Raw genomic sequence first — 18,830 nt, 5'->3', positions numbered from 1 at the left:
TGGGAAGCAATGCTGCTTTGCAGCAAGAAGGTTCCGGATTTAGTCCCTAGTCTGGGATCTTTCTGCATGGAGTTTTCATGTTCTCCCTGTGCATGCATGTGTTCTCTCCGGGTACTCCAGCTTACACAGTCCAAAAGTATGACATGAGGTTAACTGGCTTCTCTACACTATACATTCTCATACTCATTCTAAGGTGAGTCTGAGTGTGTTTAAATTATAGTATTACATTTGTTTCTTTGCCACTGTGGAAAAATGCCATCCCTCCAGTTCCGCAATATTTAGCTTTTACCATCTTTGTTTTGCTGAATGTATTGGCAGATGATACAGGATGACACAGGATTATTTCTATAGCATAGTTTTGTAACATTTCTATTCCGGTATTAGTCATAATGACTTTCATTTCATACAGATGTCCAAATCCTTTTTGTAAGATAAGATGATTATAAGAACATTCATAACTCTTTAAATATATTACATCTGTGTAAACAGGTTCATTATTATTACTTAAGTGAACTGCTAAAATATACTTAACTTGAAAGATTATAAAGTACTTTGAAGTTGCTTCTAAATATAATAAAAAATCTAAAATGCTTATTTTTTACTGATTTTAACAACTAGAATTCTGCCATTTTAATATTAGGGCCTATACATTGTCATGATTTATTATAAAAGCATTGTAATATGATTATAACAGAAGAAAGAAATGCCACTATAGAAAAGAATTTGGAGGCCAAACTTTTTCACAATGTTTCTTTTCTTTAAAGTTTGAAAGATGATTTTTAATCCACAGCTTGCATTTTGATCTGGATCAGGTCTCTGCTTATATTCAATTTGCAATAAATCAGCATACCAGATATTATCTCCTGCATTTTGGATAATTCTTCTGTTGCACAACTCATTCAGGGTCAATCTTTTTCTTTTGAATAGATGCCTGAAAGATTCTGCTCCAGGATACATTAGTATACTGATGAGTTTCCCAGGTCTTGCCATTGCAAAACCTGCTTAAATTCAAACCCCTCAACACTATGCTTGGCAGCACGTATGGTACAATGTGTTTGTTCTCAGAAGTGCATTGGCTTGTCACATTAGCTCTAAATATCAACTTTAAATTTTGTTCTAAAACCTAGGTTCAGTTTGAGAAATCTGTAAACAATCCTTTTTTTTCTTTTTTTTGTTGTTTTTTAAGAAGCTTTCACATCAAAACCCTATTTAAAATTTTAAATGTCCGATCTTCCTCTAAGGGTACTAATCATAAACTAGCTCGAACCATATATTGGGAGAAACATTAGGCATCTTTGTCCAGAAGTTAATCTTGGTACTAGGTCTGCTGTTCCAGGAAGACCTAGGAACAGCTAAGACACTGCTAAGAACTCTCAAGCTCCCAGACCTCTAGTATGGGCCCTGAGCTTGTGATGTTGCTATGTATTAGATTGACTGACTGACTGAATGAATGAATATTTGGGAGGCTAAAGTTACCCTGTAAAATTTCATAAAATAATTGATTGATCAAGCATTATTAGACTTCATATATTAAGTCTTTAAACTGTATTAAATGCCCACTAAAATGCCCTTGATTTCATGAGTATGCATATCATCTGTTGAGCAGCCTCACAGGTGCGATCTCCCCTCTCCTCTTGAGCACCAGTATTCTCTCTGTTAGTCTCTATGAGAAATACCTATTGAGACTTTAGCCTCCATTCATTGAAGATACCAGGAAAAAGTAGAGCCCTGACTGGATAACATGCAAAGATCTGTCAACGTCAGTGAGACTAAGCCTCATTTGGGCTCTATGGAGCAGGGGCCGGCCCACTCAATACTGATTGGCAGAACATGCTAAAATATTTGACTGACAGTGGCCAGACAGGGCGGAGATTTTCCTCATGAGACTCAGACTTGGAGCGAAAAGCGATCATTTAGTCAGTTCAGTCATCTAGTGCTAAACTTTTGCTGTCATTTCTGGAGTTTATTATTTCAGAGCGCTTTCCAACAGCTACTTTCACATTATTTAGTAATTACCACAATATGTTGTAATGTGTTTCAACATATGTCAGTGCATTTTGTTACATCTGGATTTAATTACCACCATTGGGCCTCCCCTGTTTAGCAACCATCACTGATATATAATATATATATTTATAGTATATGAATGTGTTTAAGGGGTGTGCTATTATACAAATACAAAGATATAATAAACCTAGTGTAGAGTGAAAAGCTTTTGGAATATTAAAGGTTTCTTGGTAAGATCATATGTGAATTTCATATCAGTGCTTCAATGTTTTCAAAGTAAATTTGAATAGATATAAAATTCCCTCCCAAAAACCACTTGTCTCATAAAAATGAAAAAAAAAAAAATGATTTTTTTTAATATATATATTTTGGTTTTAAAAAAACAAGCTGTCTGATTATAGATTCCTCTCGTGCATCAGAAATATTTGGCAAATATTCCGCAAAAACATTTGGCTGAATCGCTTTTGGAAACTTTAAATCAAAACCTCAACTTAACACCAAACACACAGCTGTCACCCACATACAGTAATGTGTAACTGAGGAAAATGTCATAATTTAATCATAAATACTGTCTTTTTCCATCCATTGATGAAATTAGGAAATGTTTATGTACTGTAACATAGAAAAAAGATCCATACTATATCATCTGACCAGTTTAAATAGGATCACAATGCAGGATTACATATTTTGAACTGCAAGTTTAATTTTTCAGAGTTGTCACATAATTTGAGTTTTGTGGACAAAAATCCATGCATTTATACCAGTCAACCAAGAAATTCTATAAGAGGATAGTGCTTAGAAAAATAAAAGAATATAGCTTTTTCATTTTTCTTAATCTTTAGCTTAAGCAATAAAACAAGATAATTCAAAAGCTTTGCAAACGTCAATTGCCTCTTATACGGCCTTTTAGGCTCACAATGTTTTCAGAGGATTGATAACTGCCAAACTGGCTAGTTTGGTGGCTGATTAGGTGGTGGATTTGTTGGTCCTTGATTTTGCTGGTTCCGCTGCTGATATCTAGATTAAGAAAGACATGAAGGAAAATTACAAGAAAATCTCAAGATTATAAAAAAAAAAGGCAGATTGGGAAAACAGAAAAAAGGCAACATTATTATTTTTTTTTTTTTTATTTTCAGAAACAAAATGATGAACTTTTATTGTATCAAGAAAGCATGATTAGATGAGTGAAATATAAGTGGCCATAACTGATTGCACTAGATAAAATTCAGCCTAAGGTTCCATAAATATTCAAAGTTGGGAATGAAAATTTGTCTTACTTTGCTATTTTTTCCAATCTCCGCTGGTGACGGTATGCTAAACACAGAGAGAAATGTTATCAAAATAAGCAAGTATTTAAATATTTTACAGCTCATTTAGATTAATTTGAGACTGTCATAGAAGTGATGCTTTGGTCAATCTATGATTATCTATGATAGAAATAATTATGGCTTTCCTTTCATGCCTGTTAGTAGACTTTTTTAAATCATTAAATTCCTTTTTCAGCATACAAAGTGCATTTGGAAGTTATTTTTAAATGTGCAGTTAAGCATTTCTTACCTCTCCAACTATCCCTAGCACCTCTAAATGCAGCTTTTATCCCTCCCCAAAGTGACTTGAAGAAACACTCCCCAGGTTCGGCCATAAGGACGACCAGAGACAGAACAAGAAAGAGTGTAACAAACTTCATTCTGCAAAATAAGGGAAACAAAACAAATTTAAGTCAGCTATGAAGTTATAGTTATGGGTCTGTATTTGCTAATATATATATATATATATATATATATTTGTATTTTACCTCTCAGCAGGTCGGATCAATATGCCAAAGATTGTGGTTAAAGAGCAAGATTAACAGAGATCTTACGCTGATGTGGATTTGAATCATTAAATACTCGTCTATCCTGGTGGGTTGGACTGTGGTCTGTTTCTTAATCAAAGTATTACAAAATGCCTTTTGCAATCATTGACTGGTTTTGTTTTGTCATACACTGCAGTGATGATACGGGATCTAACTTTTACTTTTGAGGAGGACCGTTTTGCGATCTCAACCTAAAGAAAAAAACAAAAAACAATCACCATACAAGATTTGGGGGACTGGCGGCCTAGTGGTTAGGGCATAGAGCTTGGAATCCTGAGGTTCTGAGTTTGAATCCCACTCCTACAGACTGCCATTCTGGGTCTCTGAGCCAGACCCTTAACCCCTGATTTCTTCCCTGGACGCCCCATGATCGCAGCTCATTGCTCCCCAAGGGGATGGGTTAAATGCAGAGCTACTGTGAGTTCAATAAAGTATCATTATATTATGCACTGCAAATGGGCACTTTAAAGCAGAGTCTGAAACTTTTAATGATTTGTCTGGGAGAATTTAAACACATTTTAAGCAAAATTCTGAAATTGTTCTATAAAACATGTTCATATTTTAAGTAATATTTTATTTTACCATTTTATTTTATTGTTTTTTAAATTGTTTGTATTGTTGCTGTTTAAAACATTTGTTGTTTTCTTTTTAAAACATGTTTCTCTTGTAAATAGAATTTTTGGTCTCACAGGAGACCTTGCATAAATAAATACTAAAAGAAATAGAAAATATCTGTACAATTTTCTTAAGTATAAAACCATCTTATTCACAAAGAATATTAATTTGTATTGTGTAGCTTGTTAATCTGTTGATCTATTTGGTAAAACTAAAATTGTAAACCTTATTTGTTAAAGTATAGCAAAAGAATCCATTGCTCACTATTGAATGAAAACAAACAGTTCTTGGTTGAATTTCAACAAGCAGTGTGAGATGAGCTAAACTACAATGACAATTGTAAGGTAGAATTTTAGGACAATACTGTACCTTTACATTAGTTTTATATTGTTATAATTGAAGTTTAAACAAACTCTTATTTTGAACTTTGTGGTCTTGGTGGGTAAAATACTAACATGGCTAGGTGTCACGTGTATAGACTTGTCCTAATTTGACTCATTTCAACAATATTTCTGAGGGCCAACAGTTACTTATATTTTATTAATTTAAGGATATACCAATCCAGATTTTATTACCATTATTTGGTTTTACTTGAAAATTTCATGATCGGTTTAACAAATCTGACCCACATGCAGAGAAACCACTCAGAGAGCACGGAAAAAGTTTAACAGGTTTATTGAAGGAGTTACAGGAGTGGATCTGGAACTCAGTGAGCTGGTGACCCAGAACTGGAAGAGAGAAGGGAAGTTCATTGGTCAGTTCAGGTTCTGTGGGAACCTTGGAAGCTCTGAAATCTAGCGTGGTTTGGAAATCACGTTTGAGGGGGGCCTTGTTATTCCTTGAATCCAGACTGTGTGGTGAATCCAGAGTTAGGTGCACATGTTGGAGGGCGGACAGGTTTGACCAGCGTAGGACCCGGAGGAGCAATGGAGTGGACTGTCACTCGGATTTCCGATGGGAACTTGAACGGAACATGTGGAGGTTTTCCCTGCTCAGTGTAACGCGGTTTATCCTTCCAGGGGAGAGAAAGGTCCAGGTATCCAGTAACACAGGAGAGCTTCCTGCCGAGGAGCAAAGACAAAAAGTAAGTTAGACTCAGAGAAACAAAGCTAGATTAGACTCAGCTAAACTTAGCTTGGCTAGAGTACCCAAAACTGGCAAACACTCTGGCGTCGAGGAAGTGCCAGTCCACTGCTCAAATACTCCTCCAGATAATGATCCAACAAGCCGCAGGTGTGCAGGGAGGGACAATGAAGACAGGGCACCTCCTGGTGGTGAAAATTGGAGACAAACAAACAGGCCACACAAAACTGAATTCCTAACAGAAAATGACACAGACTCTAGATGAATTTTCACCAATGGCCTGATGATTTGTATACAGATAGCCTCAAAGCAAAGCAACTCAAAGGCAAGTGTTTTAACTTTCCAAATAAAGAGAAGCTTTATTACATCAGATCTCAAATCACAGTGGTTGTGTAAGGACGTTGTCACAATGTGTGAACAACAATGTGTGATCAATTAAATAAATAAGGAATTAAATATATAAATGTGTCATTAATTTAATAAAATGCGTCTTCATTTTATTAAAAAAATATATATAATTATTTCAGTTTGCATTTAATTATTAAAGTTAGGGGGCGGTTATCTAACACCTGATTGGTCACCCTGCACATTAAGGCGAAGCAAATTGATTACAGAGACTCGATTCGTGTTAACCCCGCCCCCTAACTTTGATGGGTGAGTTTGACAGATTCTTTTAATGGTTTCGATGCACTGCGACACAGGACCATGAAATAATTAAATGCACACTGAAATAATTATATGTATTTTTTTAATAAAATGAAGACGTATTTTATTAAATTAATGACACATTTATACATTTAATTCATTATTGTTTAATGTGTGTACACATTTAATTAATTGTTTATCTCTGTATTTATTTATTTAATTGTGGCACTTTATATTAGTGACGTAGTTTTAATTAATGAATGAGACATTTATTTATTTAATTCCACATTTAATTAATTATTGACACATTTAATTATTTATTTAATGCTGTATTTATTTATTTAATTTTGGCACTTTTTATCCTCCATAAGTTCAAGGTTTTCCAACCTTTTCTTATTCTCCTTATATTAGATGAAGAAAAATACGTCCTAAATTTCCAATGTGAACATTTTGTTTGTGCATGTTTCAATACTTTATTGACAAATATATAAAAGCTAATGTAACTATTTACAGAGCATCTCTACAAACAGTTGTCAGAGATTATCTCCAATAAAGCAAGTTAAATGAAATTGGAGTATGAAACTTTGATTTGCTGTAAAGTAAATATAAAATGATTTTACATTTCTCTTTTAATGCCTCCGTTGAATCTGTCGTAATTTATCCATGATATTGCTGAAAGGGGGTAATGTTAAATGTTTAAAGCAAACAAATGTATCATCACTGTTGCAGCTAACACGTTTAAACAGACTCACAGATCAGGGTTAAATTTTTTTTAATTGCAAGTTTATTCAAAGAAAGTTAACAAGATCTCATAAGACAAGTTGGATTTGGTGGAAAGATTCCTACAGTCATGCAAATTCAAGGGCTGTTGTCAGCTTAGAGATCAAATAAACAGTAACACCGATTCTCCTAGCGATAGAAGTAAAAGTTTTATCCTAAGGCTTAGAATGAATTCCAGTGGTCCATATTAGCCCTAATTTAGGTTTGGTGGTCCTTGAGCCTGCTCCAGTCTAGGTGGAAAAAGAAAAAAGAATTAGCCCAGAGGCATTTACAAATAATGTCAAAAATACAAACTGATGAAACTAAAATTTTTTATTTTATTTCCATAATTAGCTGGGTAACGTTAAAGTGAATGGAACTGGTCTTGGTAGCAATCAGGATATACCAGATGAATAATCACTTAAAAGCCAATGACTTGGAAAGTTGGGAATGAACATTGGGTCGTAATGCCTTACCTTGCCTGTTTTTCCATATTTCGCTTCTCTTGGTACGCTAAAACAGAAAGAAAAGTTATTAAAAACATATAAATGCAATCATTCCTCAGGCAGCTTGTGATTTAAATACATTTGAAACTGTTATATATTTGGTGCTCCCCCCATCGGGATCAAAACAGTACAAGACATGCAGAAAAATATTGATAAAACAATCTTTGAGAGGGTTTGAATATAGTTGATGGTAGTTATGCTTGAGCTGCTTACTAAAAAGTCATGTTTCTGTTATATAATACCTGTAGTCAAATTGTTTATACTAAGAAGCCATAGAAGTTGCCAAAGTAGACAAAGTTTCTCTAGTGTCTGAAGTATAAAATCCTCCATCAGTGCCCCACTCTTATCCGTTCTCGTCATTGCTCGTCAGCAGGCTGAAATAAGGCTACTTCAATTTTCCTGCAGTATTTGAAATTACGGCTGGGAGCTAAGGGTCTGTATTTGTTAGCACAAAGCAAACTTCAAGCTGGCTACCCAATCAGATTGATATAAATTTAACAGGTTGATGGTAACGAATGCTTATATGTAGCAGTTAAAATGAATGTCGATACCTTATTTAAAACAAAAAAAACATTGTTTTAATCTTTTGTAAATATATTACTCTGGTATTTCTGTTGAATACTTAAAGTTACTGTCTCTCATTGCAGTGGCTAGTCTGATTTTTTTCCAACTATTCACTCTCTATATATATTATTTTGCATTTTAGAATTATTACAACTTCCCTGAATAAAGATTTACCTTTCCAGCTATCTCTGGCACCTCCGACAGCATGTTTTATCCCTCTAAAAAATGACTTGAAGCCACACTCCCCAGGTTCAGCCATAAGGATGACCAGAGACACAATGAAAAAGAGTGCAACACACCTCATTCTGCAGAGAAAAGAAATAATCATGCAGCTGTTATTTATCCACAGTAATAAGTTTTTATACATTTGAAAAAATGTTTACCTTTCAGCAGGCTAGAGCAATGCTAGTGCTTGTGGTTAAAGCGGAAGAAAAACCAAGATCTAAGGCTGCTGTGGATTCGTCTCATTATATACCTGTTTCCTGTGGTGGGTTGGACTGTGGTATATTTTATAATCTTGATGTTGCCTTTGTGCCTTTTGCAATCATCAATTGGTGATTCAGGTTATGTTTTATCAGGCACTACAGGTCTATTTGTAAAGGATTTAAGTTTTACCTTTTAAAATGATTTATGTATCTTTTTTTTTTAAATATATCACTATTTAAATAGTTTTTCAACTCTCACTTTTTTAGCAAATAATTAGCAAAAATTAATTCCAAACAAACAACATAAAACATTATAAAATAACTAAGTGTAAGGAAGCCATAGGAGTTATGATGCTTAATGTTACTTTGACATGCTTATATTTTACCTCTTACGTAAATATAATGTACCTTCTATATATTTTCTGACCATCCATCCATCCATACATACATAAAGTAGCAGAGAGAAAAAGCGGGAAGACCGTCAAATTCAGAAAATACAGTGATTTTAGTTTAAATGGGCCCTGTGATAGACTTGTGATCTATCTAGGGTGCCTGAAGTGCCTCTCGACTGTAGATAGCTGGAGAGGGGCACTAGCACCCCTCGCGACCACGCTAGGGATAAGCATGATGGAAAATGGATGGATGGATAGTTTAAATGGAAATTCTTCACAAATTGAGATGTAAAGTAGCCAATGAGAGTTTTTGGGTTTTAAACTTTTCATAAATGTTGTATCATCCACTTGTTCCTTATTCTGAATTATTAGATGAGTTTCAGAGTTCTTATCTGAGTTAGTGACAAACTGAGAAGGTCATCATAGTGGGGGATTTTAACATCCATGCTGACATTGAAGGTGATAGTTTAAATGCAGCCTTACATTCTAGCTTAGACCCGGTTGGACTTTGTGACGTGACAGAATTTAATTTACGAGTTAAGTGTTTCACGAAAAGTGCTGTCGGGGTCTTAGATAGAATGATGAGCTGACTCCATACCTTTCCCAAGCATGGCAGCATTAGTGCTTGGAGCTCCCCCACATACACCAAACAGGCATTCCAAGGTGGTGTGACACAGAAAAACTCAAATAAATCACAAGTTCTCCATGTCTTCACAGATGCCAGTGAAAGGGCTTATGGTCCAACCACGTACAACATGTAGAGCAGAAGGATAAACCGCAGCTGCACTCGTGGCTGCAAAATCCAGAGTATCAAAAAATATTTCCCCATTTGAAGCTAATGGGAACTTTAATTGGAGCAAGTTTGCCAATAACCTTTTAAAGGCACTGGATATGCAAATCATCCAGCTGTAAATGTGGTCAGACTCTGTGATAGGGATTCACTGGATTCACATTTCACCAAGGAAATGGAAACCATTTGTTGCTAACCGAGTAGTGGATATACAGACTTTGACATCAGATGAAGTATGGAAACACTGTAATGGTAAACATAACCCAGCTTATCTCACTACAAGAGGTCAATCTACATCAAGCTTGTATCTCTGCTTCTTTCTGTATGTGTGCTTCTATTTTCTTGAACCCCAGTTGGCTTCTCTCACACTGAGCCTGGTTCTGTGGGAGGTTTCTTCCTGTTAAAAGGCAGTTTTCCTCTCCACTGTCGCTACAAGCATGCTTGGTGTGAGGGATTCATTTTGAATCAATGAGTTGATGCAATCAGTTGGTTTTCCTTACATAGAAATTTTGAACTAATCTGACTGTATGATCAGATTGGGTTGTTTCTGTAAAGAACCTTGAGATGACATATGTTGTGAATTGGTGCTATAAAAGTAAACTGAATTTAATGAATTTGAAATAAAACTTAACTGGATAAAGAGCCTATGAATTCTTTCTTTCAAGCTATACAAGTCAAAATTGATAAACAATTTGGGCTGCAACTTATTTTTCTTCCTGTTTATTATTTATACTTCCTGTTCATTATTTCTTTAATGCAGCTGGAGTGTACTTTGATGACGTGTAAGGACATTTTGCATACCTTTTTTTTTTAAGGACTTTGATATGTGATTGAACATTATATCAATGATTCCTAGGCACATAGATTGAAAGAGAACCAGTGGTACTTAACAGCGAGCAGAGAGATCACAGTGCCAAAAGTTTTGCGATAGAGTGGCCATATGAAGTGGAAGATTTCATTCTATCATCTTCACCTGAGACAGAGTTAATGGTGGAGAGACAGCAAGGTTCTGTGGAGGAGGCGCGCAGCCCTGAGAAGTACCGAATAGAACCACAGGCTCAGATGTTGTCTCACTGCTCTTGGTTCTCATTGGGGACTGCCAACTAATTACAACATCAAACACTCTTGATAAACAATAATAAACTTTGTACCCTATTGACAAAAATTAGGTCAAATGTTTTAGACAAGAAAGACAAAGCACAATTCATTGTTTTTATCTTTTTAATTTTTCTGTAGCTTTCAGACTGACACTGACAATCGTCTTTATTTGTTGTAGGCACCTTAAAAACCCTTCGTGTGTAAGAGGAGTGAGTTAGCAGAAAGCAGCTTTCCAGATAAAAGATTACTCTTAAATTTAAGCGAAATGTAAATATATCCATGGCAGGGAAATCTTTAAATGAGCAGAATTAAAGACGATGTCCTGGTTCACTTTCCGGTTCATTTTGTGGCTCTTGCTGGTTCTTCTGTTCCTGCTCATACCTAATTAAAGCAGAAAATGGTAAATAAAAAACTTCAAACTTTAAAAAGCTCTCAAACAGAATCTTAAACTTCTTAATATTTTAGATAAAACAAATACTACACAGAGGTAAATAGATTTCAGTATCCAAAAATCTTATTAGATAAGTTATTCTTTCCCAATCTAGACAGCGCTAATCAGAAGCAACTATTTTAATCATATACTTCTTTTATACACCTTTGCCCAATTGTGAATGTGTCCATAGAAATAATAAATAACTACACTTAAATACAATCTGTTTGTTCGTCTGTCTAGCAATTATTTAAAATACAGATAGCTTTGCAGACAAAAGGGCCATCTCCATTCTGTCCCCACAAAATTGGATGCGAATAGTTGTCTCAAATATCATGGTTTACTGAGGGATCCACTCCAACTAATAGGTCTGAAAAACAACCTTACAACATACACCCCCCTCCTCCGAACTTTACATTTGGCACAGTGCAGGCCATTCGTCAAACCCAGACTTGTCCACAAGCTTGAGAAAAGCGATTAACCTGCAGAGAATGCTTTCTATTCTGTAGATTCCAGTGGCAGCGTGCTTTATACCACTGTAACCAATAAGCTACCAAAGGCTGGGCTACAAATGCTTGGTGAAAATTGTTATCATTGGTAATCAGTGACTGACTTTAGGAATAAGTTCGTCTGACCTATTTGTTGAAAGTTTTGGAGAAGCATCATTGTTAAATCAGCTTAGCCAATGCTAACTAGTTCTTGTTATGTGAGACTGGCACAACATTGTTGGTGACAACAGCTTACCTTGCTATTTTTTCCAGTCTTCGCTGGTGCCTGAATGCTAAAAGTAGCAAAACAAAACAAAACGAAACAAAAATAATTATGCTATTGTCCATCAGGTTTTCGCACATTATTATTCATTAAAATTTGTAAATGGGGGAAAATTTATAAAACGTATTTCAGTAATGTTTCAGTTTCAGACTGAGCAATTAGTTTTACTGGATGTATCATTAAATGGTATTTACCTCTAAAGCTTTTTCTGGCACCAGAAAATATGGCCTTGGTCCCTCTCCAAAGAGAGCCCAGGAAACCCTCACAAGGATCCACCATAAAGACGACCAGAGACAGCATAAGAAAGATCAGAACACACTTCATCCTGTAGAAGTAAAAAAAAAAGCTAATATAATCAGTTAAGTCCAATAGAGAATATTAAAGCTGAAGTAAAGAGGGAATATTTTTAACCATCCTACGTGTTTTTTTTTAAAGTTAAACTATGAACTATATTAATTATTACCTCTCAGCAGGTCAGGTTGCGCCAAATGTTTCTCTCAGGGTGAACTTGATGCAAACCTATATTCAAGTTGATGTTTTGCTTTAAATACTTATCTGTTTTAGTGGGTTGGACTAATTTAGCCATGTTTGGTTTGTCAATCTATTGAGAAAGTGGTCGTAAAAGATCCATTCTTCTATATTTGTTGACAAAGAGGTTTTTAATCTTCCTTATCAGACCCCTCTTCAGATAATAATCAACAAACGTGGGAAACATCACATAAGGTATCACAGAAGCGATTGTGCTTCTTGAACTTCAAATTTCGTCACAAACTTGAATGAATTTTAGTTGATAGAGCAGCACAAATTACTGCATAATTCTGGGGCAGAAAGAAAACTAAAGATGAAACCATAGTTTTCTTTTTTTTTAAGGCAGAAAGAAAACTATAGATAGTTTCCTCTTTGTGGGTACAAATATGACAAATATTTTTCATAATTTTTATATATCTGAGTCAATGCTCTGAAAAAGTTGCTGCTCTTGCAGAGGGTCTTTCTTAGAATTACTCTACAAAGTTTTCACATATAGACAGATTTTTTTTCTCTGCAAAATATCTGAAGTACAGTAGAAGCAGCCTATCTAAACATTTTCTTAAGTGAAACTTTGTGATTGACTTAAGCAGGACCAGTCTAACAGAGTAATGCACCATAATCTACACCATTCCACTCTATTTCTGGCATCATGCCTACAGCTGCTGTGTGACTAGAAGGTAAATCTCCACTCTATTCACAAGTTTTTTTTTGTGTCTTCTTACATGTTTATTTCCAGTATTTCCCTGTATTTAGTAGGGACACACTTAACAATTATTAACTAAGGGTTCCTTAAAGTAGATATTTGTTCAGGCCCAAACCTGGCAAAACTAAAACTATTTGACTTGAAGAGTTCCGGATTGAGAATTTTGATAGATTTTTTTTAATATATATATAATTTTGGAATAATTACTGCTCTAATTGGGTTGCTCTGTCAGCTAAAAGTATTTTTAAGTGTCCCCATATTCCAGTTAACGATTTATCGATTCCTAGATTGATTGAGTTCAATCAGATAAATAGTTTCAGTCCTAGTATTAAACTTTATTTTTTCTCTGTCGCTGATGTTTCTCTATATACCTTGTGTGGTAACATGACCACTGTCCATGGTTGCGTCACCTTGCTAAACGGGACATAAAAAACATCATACAGTGATATATTTACTACAGAGAACAATCTGCATACTAAACATTGTCTAAATATGTTGAACATTTAGCCAGGGATTTAAAACATTGCTACATTACAAAAAGTTTTCTTGTTGGAGTGTAGCATCCTGACAATTTGCCTCCTACTTTTTGCCGACTCAAGACTGCCATCCGTAAGACATCCCCAACTTTGCCTACCATGACTTGTCGAATTATTGCCAATCTTAGTTTTCAGGAAAAGCAGTGATGGCTTAAAAAGGTTAGATGCCTACAGCTAATTTTTGTTGTCCTGTCAGGGGTGTGGGGGGTTGAGGTGTTAAAATTTTTGCAAATTACTACTGCTTTTTAGATTTTATTAATTCAGGCGCAGCATCTTCTAAACAATGGACTGGATTCCTGTTAATTGTGAGATCCTGTTTAATATTTTATATGTTGTATTTATGGCATATACTTGTCTGAACCATGGCCTCTATATGCTTTATCCGGATCTTAAAGTTCTACCTTAAGTGTTAAGGTACTGTTGGCTTATATATTGTAAAGCTTTTGGCATAGCTATTGTTATTTAAATCTGTTAAATATATTTGTCTTGAGAGCTGGGTTTTACAACTTTTCCTGTAAGCCAGGCGTACACTGTGCAATTTTTTCAATCGTTTCGCGCAGCTACAGCTTACACTGTGTGAGTTTACAGCTCATGATGCATGTTCAGCACCAACCTCTGATGCAATCTACGTGCTCACACTGTACGTCTAAAAACCACATCGGACTCAGCCCCGCAGTTAGATGTCGCTACTTAGAATGAGCAGAAGAGGAATATCACTAGAGTGAATAGCTGCCTTGGCAATTTGTGCAGTTTTGTGTGCTGAAAGCCATAAAAAGAAAAGGCGACGACATATTCGTACAAATTCATGGCTGAGCAAACGTGGCTACTATGGTTTGTCAATTTTACAGAAAGAATTCCATTTCACTTGCACCCCCGTCATGCTTCTGTGTTTTCATCTGAGAGGAAGAAGAAGAAGAATCCTTATTTGCGCATGCCCACTGAGCGATTTGCCCTCGACGGTCGACTGAAAGTCAAACATGTTTGGTTTTCTCCCGACCTCATGATTCCTGAACGGGAGGTGGTCGTGAGACGCTGATCGCCCCTCATTTCCCCCCTGTACACTACACGACGCACGACACACGATCAGGCTGAAAGTCGGCCTGATTGAAAAATTCTCGCACGACTAGAAAGTCGGCGCGAAAGGGGCAAAAAGCCCAGCTTTAGGAAAGTCTTTTGGACTTTTATCAAATGCTCTCTGTTGTAAACAGGCCATTGCTTCTAAATCATTATGCTATAAGTATAGCACTTTTGAAAAATGTTTAACATGAAACAGCAACTGAAATTAGACCGATTCCATTGAAAAAGAAACACATACTTGCAAAATATTTTTTATTAATTTTCTATTTAAATTACATTAGTTTGATAGACTCGTTGTTGCAAATGACATAACAATAAAGTATGAGCTATTTAAGTCCAAATCTTTTAAAAAAAACATATGCATAAATCAACCGTTTCAGAATAAAATTTCAGCTTTATTCATGAAGCAATTTGACTTTAGCAAATAATTTTTCTTTCATACCAAAATACTCAGGTTTCACAAGATAAAACCAGATATTTTTTTCTGTCTACAGTAGATGCAAGTGAGAAATTGAGTAGATTAACTTTATATATCTTTAAAAGAACTGAATCAGCGCTGGTATGGTGGTGGGGGGGTGTCCGGTGTTTGCTGGTTCTGCATGTCCTGTTGATCCCTAGATAGGGATGGAAATACAACATTTTAGCTTTAGCAGAGACTTGACATTTCAACTTTAGAAGGTTAATGGACAAAAGTTACAGTAACTTATAGTTTAGGTAACATTTTTATATTGTTATTGTTATTGTTTACATTTCTGTTGATTCTTGATTAGTTCAATCACATGTTTGAGCGGAATTAAAAGGAAACATTGATTAAATAGACTAAAAAAAGTTAGTGTGTTTTGTAATATGATTTTTTCAAATACGTACCTACGAATTTACTGCAATTAAATCAGCAGTTCTGATTTGCCACAATATGCTTATTATAAATTCAAACTGTAACTTATGATTTAAAGAAATATGCCCAAAAATTTAATCCTGTTCATTTTTGGGTATAGGTTCAGGTGTGAAACAAACAATAACTATAAAATATATGGTTACTATAAAATTCACAAAAGCTTATCATTGTACATAAAAGGTTTATTGAGTGAGTTTAGTTGGTCTTCTAATTACACTGGAAAAAATCGAAATCTAGATAAGTCATTTTTTTCTTAAAATAACTGAATTTGTTCTTGGATTGAGGAGGTAAAAGAGACATTTTGCCAATGGAAGAAGACAATTTATAGTTAAAATAAGAAAACACAATTGCATTGTTTTATTTCAAGTGCATATTATCTAATTATCTGTTTTAAAGAGTAAAAATGCTCATTCCATTGGCAAACTATCTCATTTACCTACTCAAATTAAGGACAAAAACAGTTAATTTAAGAAATTTTTACTTGTTTCTAGGTTGTTTTCCAGTGTAGGGCTGCAACCAGCGATTACTTGCGAGTCAATCAAACTGTTGATTATTTTTTTTGATTAATCAATTTATAATTGGATAGCAAACGGTTCCTTAAAGAAGGTTTTTTTACAGAATTAAAGCAAGTGAAACTAAAACCTTTCCACTTGTGGAGTTCTGGATAGTGCATATTAACAGCCAAACAAGGTTTTATTTTATGTCAATTATAAAATATTTATATATTTTTGGTAAAACCACTGCTCTAAGTGGGTTGCTCTATCAGCTAAAGGCATGTTTTAGTGTCTCTATACTACAGTTATTGATTTATCGATTACAAAATGAGTTGACGATTATTTCAATGATTGACTGATCACATCTAAACCGATTAATTGTTTTAGCCCTACTTCTGATTTTCATCAGTTTAACACAGTCTTGTTTCAACTTTATTTGAAGTAAAAAGGCAGCCATGTACTATTTATTCAATTTTGTCTTTTTCATGGCTAATACAGCTTGCTTTAAACACTTAACTATTTGAAACCAATCAAATTCTTAAGAGGGATGGTGTAAATTCCTAATCTGTCTCTGAGTGTGATAAAGGAAACCCCAACTTACTGTGCCAAACTTTGCCTTCGTTCTTTGAATGCTACAAAGGAGAGGAAAAAAACAGTTCAAAGTAAAAGAAAAAAAATGTAATGCAAGGATAAAAACAACCAAATATAACTGACAGACATTTCAATTTAATAATTGTTTTTGTTTTAACTTTTTCTCAGGTATTACAAAATAGTCAGGATTTAAAACAACTTAAAATGTTTTAAAAGTAGTTCACCAATATTTCACCAGCAGCACAGATAAGTATGTTGGATTTGAAAGGCTATGGCTAAATAAAACAAATGAAGTATTTTGTTCTCTTCCTTGGTTTGATTTTTGTTTCATCAGTACTGAGCTACTAAAAATTATTATTTTTTTGCACCAATCTAAGCATAATTAAATACTTCTTATACTTTAACTTTTTTTTTTTTTTTTTTTTTACAAACCTTTAATTCCTTGTTTGGCACCATGATATAAGGCCTTGATAGTTTTGACCATTCTGCTAAAAAAACACTCTCCAGGTTCGGCCATCAGGACAACCAGAGACAACACAAGAAAGATTGTAACAAACTTCATCCTGCAGAAAGAAAGTGAATATCAATGCTAGATTTGAAAACGTATGTCAACTATTTTAAATCTTTCTATTTAAATGAAGTATACATCTTTATTTTACCTGTTAAAGGTTGAAACTGAGTCCAGGAATTGTTGCTGAAGAGCTGAACAGACTAGGACCTAAATGAATGTAAAGCTCGTCTCTCTTTAAATACTGTTTTCATGGGATGGTCAGATACTTTATCTGCATCAACTATGACAAAGTGGGTAATATATCTTTTACCATAATGTTGTAAGCAAAGGCTGGTTAAAGTACCAACACCTTTGATAAAATCACCTGCTCCTCCAATGCTAGGGTGCAACCAGGGAGATAATAACTGTGGGGGATGATCCAGCTGGCATGCTATCATTTTGTGTAGTGCAAGGTTTCTCAAGGACCTGGTAAACTAAACAGATTAGATCTTCTGAGATGAGCATGACTTTCAACCCACAACTAGCAAGCTAAGTGTTCACTAGAGGGGCCTGTGGTAAACCCAGTATCCTGTGGTTGAATTTGTGGAGTAAAATAAGAGGCAGATAAAGATTTTTTTGAACTGCAGTGCCAATGATAAGCTGCTCCTTACTCAGCGCCATGTAAAAATGACACTTCTGGTTTAAAACTGTCAAAGGTGCTTATATGCACATAGAGAATTTGACATTTTGATGCCACACATGGCATTGTTTAGTCATGCCACGAGGTAACTGTACTACTTTTACTGTTGTAGGACAAAAATTGCGAAGTACTATTTTTAGGGCTCTGTTCTAGTGGAATCTTGCTTGTGTTGGACACTCATTGATGGGAGACTTTCTTGGTTTTTTTGGGAAATCTAGGATATTTTGAAATAGCGTTCATCAAAAATTAACACAGTCTTTGACATTTTTCTTAAATGATTCTTTAAGCTGCAATATTCTCACTATAACTTTGTTTTAAGTGATGGAATTTAAAACAAAAAAAAACTTGCTTCATTTTCTGTGGGAATATTACCAACACAGATCCTGCATGTTTTCCCCTTGCATTTTTGGGTTCTCTTCAAGTACTCGTTCTTCCTCCACTGACATTTAACTTAGATTAATATTAAGTCAATTTGTGTCTCCTTATTTAAGTGTGAATGCATGTGTGTTCATTGCTGAGTACCCCTGTGCTGCCCTGCAGTGATAAAATATATCAGGTACAATATATGGACTGACGGCTGGATTGATGGATAAATTAGATTTCAATAACTATATATGTTGATTAATGTTTGCATTCTTTTAAGGTTTTCTTGTTTTGCTGCAATATTATTGAATCATCATGACTGTGCTTTCACTGGAAAACAAAAATCACCCTCATCATAGAGTTACACAAATGTTGTCTTTATCTGATCACAGTGTTTACGATTATGAAACTACAAGATGTTTAAACTGTTAAAATTGTTCACACGGTGTGATGGATGGATGGATGGATGGATGGATGGATGGATGGATGGATGGATGGATGGATGGATGGATG

General features: G+C 34.9%; 1 protein-coding gene and 1 long non-coding RNA gene across 3 annotated transcripts in view; one reads left to right on the top strand and one right to left on the bottom strand.

Annotated features, from left to right (window-relative positions):
- The window catches only part of LOC107082854 (exostosin-1-like), a 328,874-nt gene that overhangs the window by 144,748 nt on the left and 165,296 nt on the right, over positions 1-18,830 (top strand). The gene's annotated exons all lie outside the window — the stretch shown is intronic.
- LOC107082860 lies at positions 6,762-8,465 on the bottom strand. Of its 2 annotated transcripts, none has more exons than XR_001481159.1 (4): positions 8,418-8,451; positions 8,209-8,339; positions 7,441-7,477; positions 6,762-7,215 (listed from the first exon to the last, which is right to left on the bottom strand). It is a non-coding gene; the product is annotated as an uncharacterized LOC107082860 (long non-coding RNA). The 2 variants fall into 2 exon arrangements; XR_001481158.1 differs by having other exon boundaries at positions 6,768-7,215; positions 7,441-7,468; positions 8,418-8,465.

Source organism: Cyprinodon variegatus, unplaced genomic scaffold (genome assembly GCF_000732505.1).
Source record: "Cyprinodon variegatus isolate N-32 unplaced genomic scaffold, C_variegatus-1.0 Scaffold64, whole genome shotgun sequence".
Classification (NCBI taxonomy): domain Eukaryota; kingdom Metazoa; phylum Chordata; class Actinopteri; order Cyprinodontiformes; family Cyprinodontidae; genus Cyprinodon; species Cyprinodon variegatus.
The sequence above is the reverse complement of the archived record's forward strand: the minus strand, read 5'-3'. Positions and strand labels throughout refer to the sequence as shown.